The following is a 12,178-nucleotide window of genomic DNA, read 5'->3' as shown; positions in this document are numbered from 1 at the left end:
ACACCAGGGCATGTCCTACCTTTCACATAAACTGCACCCTGCCCACAGGGGTACCTTGGGCCAACCTTAGGGGTAACTGACATGTAAGAAAAGGAAAGGTTAGGGCCTGGCAAGTGGGTGTCCTTGCCATGTTGACATGGCAGAACCAGACTGCACGCAGGCTCTGCAATGGCAGGCTAGAGTTACATTTAAGGGCTGTTTGTGTGGGTGGCACAATCCAGTGCTGCAACCCACTAACCGCATTTGATTTACAGGCCCTGGCACATTCAGTGCAGTTTACTAGGGACTGACACATAAATCAAATAGGCCAATCATGGAAACACCCATCCATAACACATTTTTCCACTGGAGCCCTTGCACTTTACCACTGATCAGCAGGGAAAAACGTGCGCAGAAACACTAAGCCTGCACAGAGCCAAAACCAGGAGGTCCGAAAGCAAAAATTCAAAAGAAACACGTCAAAAGATGCCAAGTCTCACAATGATGATTTCTTGGCATCCACATAAGAGCCGGCGACTGTGTGTAGGATGGTTCTGAAAGGGGCAAGATTGTGTTTGGGGAGCCCTGCTTCAAGGCATTACTGCTCGCATTGTGTATTAGGAGCAGGCTTAAACTCCGATCCTGAAGTCTCCCAATGGTATGGAGAGCTTGATTTTCTTGTGAAGGTGGAGCTGGAACGAAGGGTTTTTGATTAGTTTTGAAATGTGTGTTGTAAGGGATATAATCTGATTGGTAGTGAATCCTAGTGATTTGGGATTGGGCACCAGGATTGGTGCGAAGCCTATGTCAGCAAGACAATGTAGCCAGTGATAGATTGGAGAAAGCGTGTTTTTTGAATGGAGGAGTTGGAAATTAGTTTTAGACAGGTTGAGTTTGAGAAATCATTTCAAGACTGCAATCCATTCCTCGTCTTGAACAAAGAATTTGTAACCGGTTTTAGTGATGTCTGTCAATGTATTTAATAGTGACTCTGCACAAGATAAGGGCTGTAGTGAAAAAGTTAATGTTCCTGATGGCCCTGGCAACCTCCTCTTTCGCAACATCTTTGGAGTGCCTCTTGGATAGTAGTCTGTGTATGACTAAGAGCTCTTCGCTCACCTGCTGCTCCTACTTCGTGTTAGGAGAGCTGTTTTGTGCGGTTGTCCCTAGTATCAGAACTGAGTCAATGATAAGTCAGTACAGTTTGGCTGCCATTTTAAATCTCTCTAAATTATATGCAAGGAATTTTAAGTTAGCCACTTGTCTTCAAGGTTCCTAATTTCCTCTACCATGCATCTCGCTGCTGCATCAGAATCGCAATATCTTCTTGCATTCCTGTCAATCCTGTGGACATATTTCATGTCACGCAATCAACTTTTAATTTGTAAGTTTTGTGTGTTGTGGAGGGACCCATTGTGAGCAACCCAAGATGCCCATCGCTGTTTCCAACTGAAACACTTATTTGTTATGGTGAATTTCTCCTTTACATGCTTATTTAGGTTGCCATTTGCACACCATTTTTAATGGGACAAGTCAAGAGCAATTGAGATGTATGTGTAAGTTTCAATCAGAGTGACGTTTTAAGCCGGGGTTACTGCTGGCCACCATGGTGCTGAGTGATGTGAGGCCGAGGTGTGCTGTGCCAGACGGCTCCAACACTTTTTCAAGTTATATCTTTTCCTCTCTACTGGCTACCTTCTTCATTAGAATTACATTTCTCCACACAATATTTCAACAAAAAAATGCACCCCGGGTTTCTATTCTGGGGTACTACCAGAGGAATGCCCCAAGTACCGTTAGTACCTGACTTAATCACGCCATTTCCACAAGAACCGTGATGCTGTTCCACAGCAGGGGGCGGTGAGCCATGCTACTCTTTATGATTGTAATGTAAACATTCAAAAGGAGAAGAACACCGATAACTTTGAAAGACTCATTTTGGATTCAGTACATTGTAATTCTGTTGACCCACAACCACCTGTCACTTCTCCCCTCCCCCAGTAAGGCTTGGAGGAACACTGCATAATACTTATGCCTTCTGAAGGCCCCTTGCCTTCTTCCACAGTGTTGTATCCCCAGTGCATTTCTCAGGCGTCTACTTACACCTCTGTGCCACTCTCCCACAACTCTTTAGCCGCCCTTTCCTGATCATTTCCCCAATTCAACTCACATCCTACAACTATAAAGTTTCAGAAATTTCAGAAAATATTTTTCTTCATGGATTTTTTTTGTGCTAATGACGTTTGTCACTTTTCTTCTCAGCTTTTCTTTATATGTCTCACTTTTCCTTTAGATTTTTAAATCTAATCTCCCCCTTGCCTAGAAGGTTTAACTCTGTAATGAGGATACTTATTTTACACTCTCTGGTTAATTAATGCTTTCTTTGTTGGGGTTTCGAATTGAGCCAATAAATGTACCGTTGGACAATCAGAATAGGCTGCAAACACTTTGTGTGTGTGTGTGTGTGTGTGTGTGGGGGGGGGGGGGGGGTTCTTAGAACTATTTAAAGACGTGCATATGAACTAATTAATGTACACACTGTGTGAGGGGGGTTCTTAGAACTATTTAAAGACTTGCATATCAACTAATTAATGTACGCACTGTGTGTGGGGTTCTTAGAACTATTGAAAGACGTGCATAAGAACTAGTTAATGTACTGTAAGAAAATTGTTCCTATATTTATGGATGGCAAATCGCAAAAAAAGATTTTATAGCTCTTCCTAAGCATGTGAGGCGAAATTGACCTTGCAGCTTTTGAGTAATTATTATGCATAATAGAGCATACATAACACAATGCTGATTGTTTTCTGTTATTGGTATTGTTTTGTGTATTTGGTATTGTTGCTTAGAAAATCTAATCTCTGAAGGGCATTTTGTTTTGCAGATATGTTTAATCATGGAAAATCATACCCCGATCATGTGTGAGGAAAAGAGACTGCGAAGATTAAACCAATGAGCCTTGAAAAGTAAACCACGTTTGCGTTCGAGGCTCATGCTTCAATGGGGATTGCAATATGTGTAAATGTAGAGTGTGAAACCAATGTAATAAAGTGCTTGTCTATTTTTCTTGTGATGTGGACACTTTTTTAATGACTTTTTAACTAGTGAAATCAATAGATTACTGCACACCAAAAAATATATAAAATAAGGAATATCAAGGTGTCCAATAGTAAAGACCCCTGAACCATCCTGTATTGTGACTTTTCATGGCCATTTATTCTCCTCATAGACACCTTCTGAGGAGTCCCACTAAGCTTTAGGATAACAATGACATTCTGGGGGTCATGATAAGGATAGTACATTTCCAGATGAATGTTATTTTCCAGTTGGAAAGATTGCACAAATGCGGCATTTTGTCAAAAAGCTTGTTCTGCCCCTGAGCTTTTTTTCAGTCTATATTGCTACGCAATTCTTGTGAATTTGATGCCTAAAAAAGGTCATATACAGTTTGCATGTTAAGCATTTCTAACATATAATTTATAACATAATAATTAAACCTGGGCGAACGACTACGCTACGTTTGCGAAGTTTGCGCTACTTCGCACTACGCGAATTGCACATAGCACGTTGCCAACACGCGTAGCGTAGCGGCCATTTTTTGCTTGCTCGTGGTCCTCAACGTCAAGTTGGCGACCGCGAGCAAGCAAAATGACATCCCGGCGAGACTTTTTTCTCGTTCGCGATCAGCAACATCAAGTTGGCGATCACGAGCGTGGAAAATAAACCTCACGGCGAGATTCTCAACACGGGGAGGTTAGGTTTCTCATTGCGAGTGGTCGCGTATGCTCGCGACTGCTCGCGAAGAGAAACTACCAGTCCGCGTTGAGAAAGCTGCGGCCCGAGTAAAAATATACTCGAGCGGCAGAAAACGACAGCTCCCACTGTGCAAGATGCTGTTTTCAATGATTGCACAGTGCGGACAAGCTTCCGGCACTGTGCAATCATCGCGAACAGCGCACTGCACAGTTCGTGTAGCGCTACTCGTAGCGCGAAGTGCACTTTGCATAGCTACGCGTAGCGCTACTTCGCGAACTATGCCCATGGTTAATAATAATCGAGGCACAGTAGGCAAGCTTGCTAATATATACATCATATAAACATATTTACAAAAAGGGTGGTTGAGGAGTGGAGTGAAGTGAGAGAGTAAAGATAATCCAATTACTGGAAGTATCCTTCCAGTTTAAGAAAGTGCACCAGCATCACTGTTTTAGCGGTAGAAATGGAGGAGATGGCACATGGCCTGTTTGAAGGTATTACAGTTGTTTTTCGAGAGTAGTTAAAATGAGCAGCACCGTAATGATGTGGAGGCTGGTTGAGGAATAACATTGAGGTTCAGATTGGAAGATAGGGAGCTAGTTGGCTTTAAAATATTAGAACAAACTTTCACACCAGTCTTTTCAATGTTGAATGTCAAGAAATTTGGTGACCATAACAGGAGGTTGAACGTGCTTTGAGAGATTATATAAGGTCTGTATTGGAAAGTCTTGAAACATGTCTAATGGTGTGAATGAATACTGAGGGAAGTCAGGCAGTACTCATGGAAACAGAAGCGGTTTAGCCAAGTGAACATGGGGCAATTTTGGTGAATGTTGAGTATTGGGGCCTGGCGGCTGAGGCAGTAGTAATGTTAAGGATTCCAAGCTTGTGTTTGGGTTGAATTTTGCACCAATGTTTCTGGATGATAATGTGGTATTGGTGCTATTAACCAGACAAAATGGGCATTGAGTGGTGAGGTAACAGAACAGAAAAAAAATGCTTAAAATACAGTGGCAGATTTTTGTGAGAGCCAGTGGCTTTGGTTTGAACACTTGACATAAGTGCTGCAAAGAAGATGATTTGTGATCTGCATAAAGATGATGGGAAACCCTGTAGGATAAGGTGATCTCTCCTAAGAACACCCTGTACTGTGAGAAAAGCAGAAGACCGTCAACTGGTCCTTGAGAAATACCAACTACAGAGGAGCTGGTGCAGGCTGAGAAAGATTGAATCCGAGAGAACAGAGGAGAATTGGGAGGTGCTTGGTTTGTGATCCCTAGAAGGCTAGAGTGTGAAGAGGATAAGGTGATTACAAAGCCCATATTCCTCAAAAGGTCAAAGAGTATTCATATGAATGAATTGCCGGTTCGGTCTCGGGGTGGTTTCTTGCGTAAAGGTATGTAGTAACTGTGCCCCCTCAAGAGAGATGGGATGTTTGCAGGTACCTTTTGCTTCTTCATCTCGCAAAACCTCCTCCTCTGCCCTCCCCCATTTTTTCAATGCTCCTATTCAGGCCGCCAATGGGGGGCCTACCGGGGCTCGCCAGTACATGGCTATTCACCTTTTCGCTAAGAGGATGGCAAGGGATAGAAAGAGATACTGTGTTTTGTGAGTCTTCCGTCTACGGAGTACCCCAAGGGCGCACGCCTCCCAGGTGGAAAAGTTTGTGATGTTAGTTGTGGTTCTGAGTGTCCGGTGGACCTGGTCCCAGTATTCATGAAGTGTAGGGCAATCCCAGAACATGTGTTTGAAGTCTGCGCTCGGTAATTGACATCGGAGGCAGGTAAAATCCGTGTCAGGATAGAATTTATGAAGCCGGTGGGGTGTAAGGTAGGCCCGATGGAGGACGTTAAATTGTATATTGCGGAAGCTTGCATTCCTGGATACTTTTTTAGGAAACTCGAGGGCCATTTCCCACTCCTTATCAGGTAATGCCCTTACTATTTCCGCTTCCCACTTCTGACGTATCGGTTGCAGGGAGGGGAGAATGAGTGTCCGTATAGCTTTGTAAAGCCACGTAACTAGGTGGCGCCCTATTTCCATGTGTAAAATAGTATGGATCACTGGGTGTGTTTGCGGTTCCCCTGCTGTCGGGTCCAAATACCTATGGCCACTGTCGATCAGCTGTCTGTGTAGTAAGAATTGTCCAGGGGGAAGATCGTACTGTTCAGGCATTTGGGCATACGTTTTAATTTGGCCATTCTCAAATAGGGCTTCCATCTCCGTGATTGCCAGGTCAGTCCAGACTTGGAGGGCACTGGCAGTGTAGTACGCGTCATCCCTGGGGAAGCCCACGAGCGTGAGCAAGGGTGAGTATGGGGGCCTATTTCACGACATGCGGTGGATGCGCTGCATATAAGTACGGGCTATGGACAACTGCAGGGGCTGCATGCGTATGGGCCTTGTGCCCGGGAGTAGCATCCGGCAAATAACTGGCAGTGGCGTGCAACCTGACATGGTGACGGTCTCCCCCATGTGCCGCTCCGCCGTCCAATATGACAGCCATTGCAGCTGAGCTGCGAGGAAGTATGCCTCAAAGGAAGGTGCTCCCAGCCCCCTTCCGTCGTGGGGATGTATAGTGTAGTCAGGGCCACCCTGTGTCGTCCCCCACCCCAAATCAGTTCAGCAAGTAGGGAGTCTAACTCCTTAAAGAATGGTCGTGGCGGTATAACTGGGATGTTAGCAAAGTGATATAACATGCGTGGGACCATAATCATTTTGGCCAGCGCCACTCGGCCTATGGGGGGCTAGAGGTAGCGATTTCCAGAACCCCACCGCCGACCGAAGGCCTGCCAAGGCCCTGCGGTGATTCCCTTCAAACATGTCCGTTGGGGAGTGGTACATACGCACTCCCAAATATCTGGGTGCCTAGGCGTTCCACGTGAGCGATTGCGTCCCTATCTGTATCTGGGACGGGGCTATGTGTGGGCTGAGGGGATACAGGGTGGATTTTCCCCAGTTAACTCTCAGGCCCGAAGCCTCCGCGAAGTCTTGCAATGTTTGCCATATGGGTGTCAGATCTTGGGTAGCGTCACGGACATTTATCAAAAGGTCATCCGCGTAAAGGGACACACAGTGTGTCATGCCTGCCAATGGAATGCCCCACTCCTCACCCTCCTGGCGTAAACGTATAGCCAGGGGTTCCACCGCTAGGGCGAACAGGAGAGGGGATAATGGGCATCCCTGTCTTGTTCCCCTCTCCACAGCAAACGCTGAGGAGATATACTCTCGACGTGAGACTAGTGTGAAGGAGTTTTGTATAGGCTACTAACGTGGGGCCTATGTTTACCCTGTCGAGGACCGCAAACAAATATGGTCATAGTAATGTGTCAAAGGCCTTTTCAAGGTCTAATATGAGACATGCAGCTCGTGGGAATTGTATCTGTGTCTCATCCTGTATATGGAATAGCCTACGTAGGTTTTGTGAGATAGTGCGCCTTGGAATAAATCTGCATTGGTCTGAGTGAATTAATGGTGTCAGAATTTTAGTGTATCGTTCCGCTAAGATCTTCCCTAGTATCTTGCAATCCGTGTTGAGGAGAGTTATTGGGCGATATGAAGAGGGTAGGGAGGGATCTCTCTGGGGTTTGGGGAAGGTGACTATGACTGATTCTCTGAGGGAGCCGGGGAGTACCCCTCTGTCTAGTGCATCATTATACATTATTGCCATGCGGGAGGCCAATTGGGTTGCGTAAGCGCTGGAGTATTCTACTGGGAAGCCGTCCATTCCTGGGGCTTTATTACGCACCAGCGCCCTGATTGCTTGGTTCACATCTGTCGGCTTGATCCACGCCTCTAATTGTTTTTTATTTTCTGGTGAGATTTGGGGGATTGGTAATAGGTCCAGGAAATTGGCACTTGCTCGGCAAGTGTCCCATTCTGGGGTCGTGTAAATGCTTGAGTAGTAGCCATGGAAGACATTTAGGATGTCCAATTGTGAGTGGCGTAGAACCCCTGTGACATCCATCACTGCTGTGATCGGCTTGATCTCCGTATCTTGTTTGGCTAACCAAGCCAGGAGCGCACCCCCCTATTACCCTCCCGTTGGACCCTTGCTGCATACAGTCGAAAATTATATTTACGGAGGTCGGTAAGTGTTTCCACGTAAAGCCTTTTTGCCTCTTCCATTTGATCTGGCGTGGTCTTGCTCCGATCCGCCTGTTTGGAAAGGTTCGCTAGCGTGTGTTCAGCTTTTTGCAGGGCGTCTTCTAGAGTTTTACGGATCCCTACTATTTGTTGGATGAAGTGCCCCCTCGCCACTACTTTATATGTGTCCCATTCTAACAGGCGTGACGTCCCTGTGCCAGCGTTCAGTGTGAAGTGTTTGTGAATATGTTCCTCGTGATCCTGTTTAAACACTTGATCTGTGAGGCAGTCTCTCAGCAACCTCCATGTGGGAAAGGGGGGGTGTGGCGGTCTCCATCTTAGGGCCAGTGTGTGTGCGTCGTGATCTGAGAGCACCCTCCCCAGGTAGTCTGTATGCTGCACTCTTGGTAGTATCGTGGCAGAGCAGAGGAATCTGTCCAGGCGCACCCGCAAATCGTGAGGAATGGAATGGAAGGAGTATATTTTGGTGCTTGGGTTGCGCAGTCGCCAAACGTCTGTCAATGCCCAGTGTCATACCCATGTATTAAATGCCTCCGTTTGTTTAAGCTCAGGTGAATGTGCGGGGGTGAGACCTATCTAGGGATATGTCTAGGGCACAGTTGTAATCGCCACCGAGGATCCACGGGGTGTGCATGTGGTTTGTTAGCATTCCGGTGAGGCGATTCCAGAAGGCGGGTTGCTCTACGTTCGGGGCATATATACTTCCCAGCAATATAGGTTGGCCCTCTAAGAGACCTTCTAGCACAGCGTACCACCACTCTTTGTCTATCTCTCTCGTTGTTTCTTTGAATGGGGTACCCGGACGGATCAAGATTAGGACCAACCTGGCAAAGGCTAAGTATGCTGTAGCGCATATGATACCTCGCAATTTCTTATGCAAGCGCTCTACCTCTGGCGCCGTCAGGTGTGTCTCCTGCAAAAGGGCTATCTGCGCTTGCTGCCTCTTTATGTAAGCGTACACCGCATATCTCTTACTCGCTGTATGCATCCCCCGTACATTTAGTGTGAGAATTGTGATGTCTGTGTTAGGGACACATTAGGTATGGGGGGAGTTGCGTATGTGCTTTGGTTGACCCCGTCTTAGGGGTCTCGGGCTTCTCCTCTCCCGCCGGGTCCGGCAGTTAATATGCAGGAAAAACGGCCCTTTAACAAAAACGGCCCCCAGGGGCCCAAATCCGGCCCCCACCTATGCGGCCCACAGGGGGATTGCCCGGTGCCCGCAACAGCCAGTCCGGGCCTGAGTGGACCCTGGGCATTACACCGCATTTATGGTCATTTAGCGCGGGCGGCCATGCGGAGCACTAGGGTAGTGTGTCTGCCATCTTGGCCAGTTTAGCCAAGCCCCGACAGTAAGCTTAGATATTCTGCAAAATATCACCAGAGCTCTGCTCCCTCCACCCCAGCTCTGGATCCAACCATTTATTTGGTTTTAGTGCCAACCAGAAGGTGTTACCCTAAGCCATTCTACCAGCTATTTCTGCGATCCTTCTCTTTGACAGATGCTTTAAATTTGTACTACTTGTTAGTAAATGCAGGAGGTTTGACGGCACAATAAGAGGTTGCTTCCCTGTGGTGGCATAATATGCACTCGTAGTCAAACCAAACCTTCACTCAAAACTAATTGTGCCCATTAGTGATACCGTCCATCTGGTCATAAGTGGCATACTGCACATGGAAGACATGCAGCATTACCACACTGTCTGGTACAACCCACAGGCTGGCTGCTTCAAAATAAGAAGTTTTAGGGCTAATAGTAGGACACTTGCTGCTACAAATGTAAATAATTTAATCTGCTAATTGCTTTCCATTGTAATAATTTTACTACATTTAAAAGATTTAGGGATGTTTTCTTTGGGTTCTAAAATTACCATTTTCCTTTGAAGATATGTTGTTCCTGGAATGGTTCCAATATTATGGGTGAGCAATACCTTGAATAACTCATTGCCACTTAAACTGAAATTTCCTGAAATTAAGGTGATGTCCTAGCGGAGTTAGATCGTATGATTTTCTTCTGACAGTGACACCAGTGTCGGTGTGACGCTCAGCTACTCTATTTCCCTTTAAGGTTCAACAAATGAGATACATTTTCCTTGGGCTTATTTGTCATAAAATATCTTGACCAAACCTGTGTTGTATCATTATTGCAGTACCCCCGCCATATACAATAAGATTGGCAAAATGATCCAAGTGGCTCCGTGACTATATTGAAGAAAGAGGGCAATGGCCGAGTTAATTTACGAGGTCAAAAAACTCTGAGTTGCCTTGCAATGTCTCCAAACTGTATGATTTGGGCACATTATTCTATACAATACCGTTTCACATATATACCCCCAAAAACAACTTTTAAAACTTTCATTCTGCTTCTAAAAGATATGTACAGTTAATATCGAATTGGTTGTACGATTTTATTTTAAGCGTTTTATCATGTCACTCTCAAAGCAAGCTGTTATTATATATGGGAACAATTAATTTAGACGGAGCCCTGGTTTCCTGAAATGAAATAAATAATCACACTGCCGTAACATAAACTAATTACAGTCCATTTTCAGGAAAAAATAGTTTAGATGGAAAAGCTGCTTATTATTTTCATTGCAATTCTGCTGAGTCAGCGACTGGTATTTCACACTCTCTCTACCTGGCTGCAGGTATGGTGGCATTACAAATTAATGGTAATAATTTATTGAAGCAGAGTGCTACTTTTCAATTCTTAATACAGTTTGAGTGGTAACGTTTCTTGGTCTCATCTTAAATTGGCTTTATTGACCGGTGCAAGAGTAAATGGGTATAGTAAAACATTATATCCCCTATCAAGGATCTACAAATATTTAAAAATAAAAGAAAAATGCATACTCCATTCTCACCCCCTTTCTTTATTGTGCAGTAATCTACAGGCCAGCCTATGGGTTCGATTCACAAAGACAAATTAGAGTATGCTAGGTTAAACTCATGTAGTAAGTACTCTTTTACATTCTCTTATATGCCTTTGATAATTGGCCCCAAAACAGGTAAAATGGCAACATTAAGGAATATTAAATAGTGCGATAAAAATGACTTTATGAGTAAGGAGTTAGACATTTCTTGGCCGATCCACAAAGTCATGTGGGAGTACGTCAAAGCGCACCCCAGTAGTACAACTTCCTGTAATTATAAATGCTTTAGTGAATCAGGCTCACCGTTTTTATTCCAACATTGGCAGTATTACCGTTCCTGAAACCTGCACGTGCCAACCAAGAAGAGATGCCAATGGTTCGAGGTAGTAAAATCATTGCAATAGCTTCTGCACTTGAAACCAAGTTTTATAATGAACCAGCGTTTCATATCTGCCGAGGATATCGACAACAATAATCAAAAAATGAATGGTGTGTGATTACTGGGGCATAAAAGAACTACCTGATCTTTGCAGTCTGCAAGTCACAGACTTACACATTTTTTAAAAACAGAAAATATCACCCACTTGGAGTGAATTACACACTATCACTGAATATGATATTATTATTTCTTGCAATAGGGGTAATTTAATTTGTATTTCCTAATAAACCCTGTAAAACATCCAGGGAATATACTTCTTTGGTGGGTAAAGTGAGACAGAGGTTCTCAGTCATCCAAAGGCCAAAGCATGGTCCCACCGGAGGTGATGTCAGCGCGACAAAAGGCCTCAGGCAGTTATAAGTGTCAGTCCCTCATCCGCGGTTGTCTCTTTATATGGCATATATTTATGAAACAAATCCCTTGTTTGCAGCCTTAGAATATGATCACAGTACGCAAAAACTGCATTAAATGTTATTCGAAAAAAGTAGCCTTCGGTCAAATTAAGAAAGTTTACATGTCATGCTTTTAGTTCAGGGTTGTCAGACAATTTATTACAGACATGAAAAAAGGCGTTACGTGTGCAAGGCTGTCAACGGCTTTATTGACTACATTCCATAAGCATGAGAGCATGTTTGGCGAAGTCAAGAAGCACTTTGGACTTTTGCCACATGCATCCGAAATAATGCTCTTGAATGAAATCCAGTGCACTTTAGTTTCTTTAACTTAATTTCGGCTAAGCGTCCTTCTTTTAATGAGCGGATACATTCTGAATAGACTCTTGTTAAGTGAATATATAGGTCTGATGCTATTCTGTTGGTTGAACAATCCAAGATTGATACTTTTTTTTTATACTGCTTGAAAAATTAGGCAGTTAACTTGTCAGTTTCTGTAGAAGACACAAATACATTGTCTCCATGTGGTCGTATTGGGAAATCATAACTTTTAATCAGGCATCGGGAAAGCCAGTAGGTTCCTGCTCTAAAATGCCAAGCTATTGACTTTGACAAAGCTTTCCTTCCAATTGTAC

At 44.4% G+C, this 12,178-nt stretch overlaps 1 protein-coding gene across 1 annotated transcript in view; it reads left to right on the top strand.

The window, feature by feature from the left end:
* LOC144782649 (cytochrome c oxidase subunit 7A2-like, mitochondrial) overlaps window positions 1-3,024 on the top strand; it is an 83,502-nt gene extending 80,478 nt beyond the window's left edge. The window contains exon 4 of the mRNA XM_078662005.1: window positions 2,864-3,024. The gene's annotated coding sequence lies outside the window, so the exon portion shown is untranslated. The remainder of the gene's footprint in view (window positions 1-2,863) is intronic.
* Window positions 3,025-12,178: the final 9,154 nt, after the last annotated feature.

This window comes from Lissotriton helveticus, chromosome 9 (genome assembly GCF_964261635.1).
Source record: "Lissotriton helveticus chromosome 9, aLisHel1.1, whole genome shotgun sequence".
NCBI classification, from domain to species: Eukaryota; Metazoa; Chordata; class Amphibia; order Caudata; family Salamandridae; genus Lissotriton; species Lissotriton helveticus.
The sequence above is the reverse complement of the archived record's forward strand: the minus strand, read 5'-3'. Positions and strand labels throughout refer to the sequence as shown.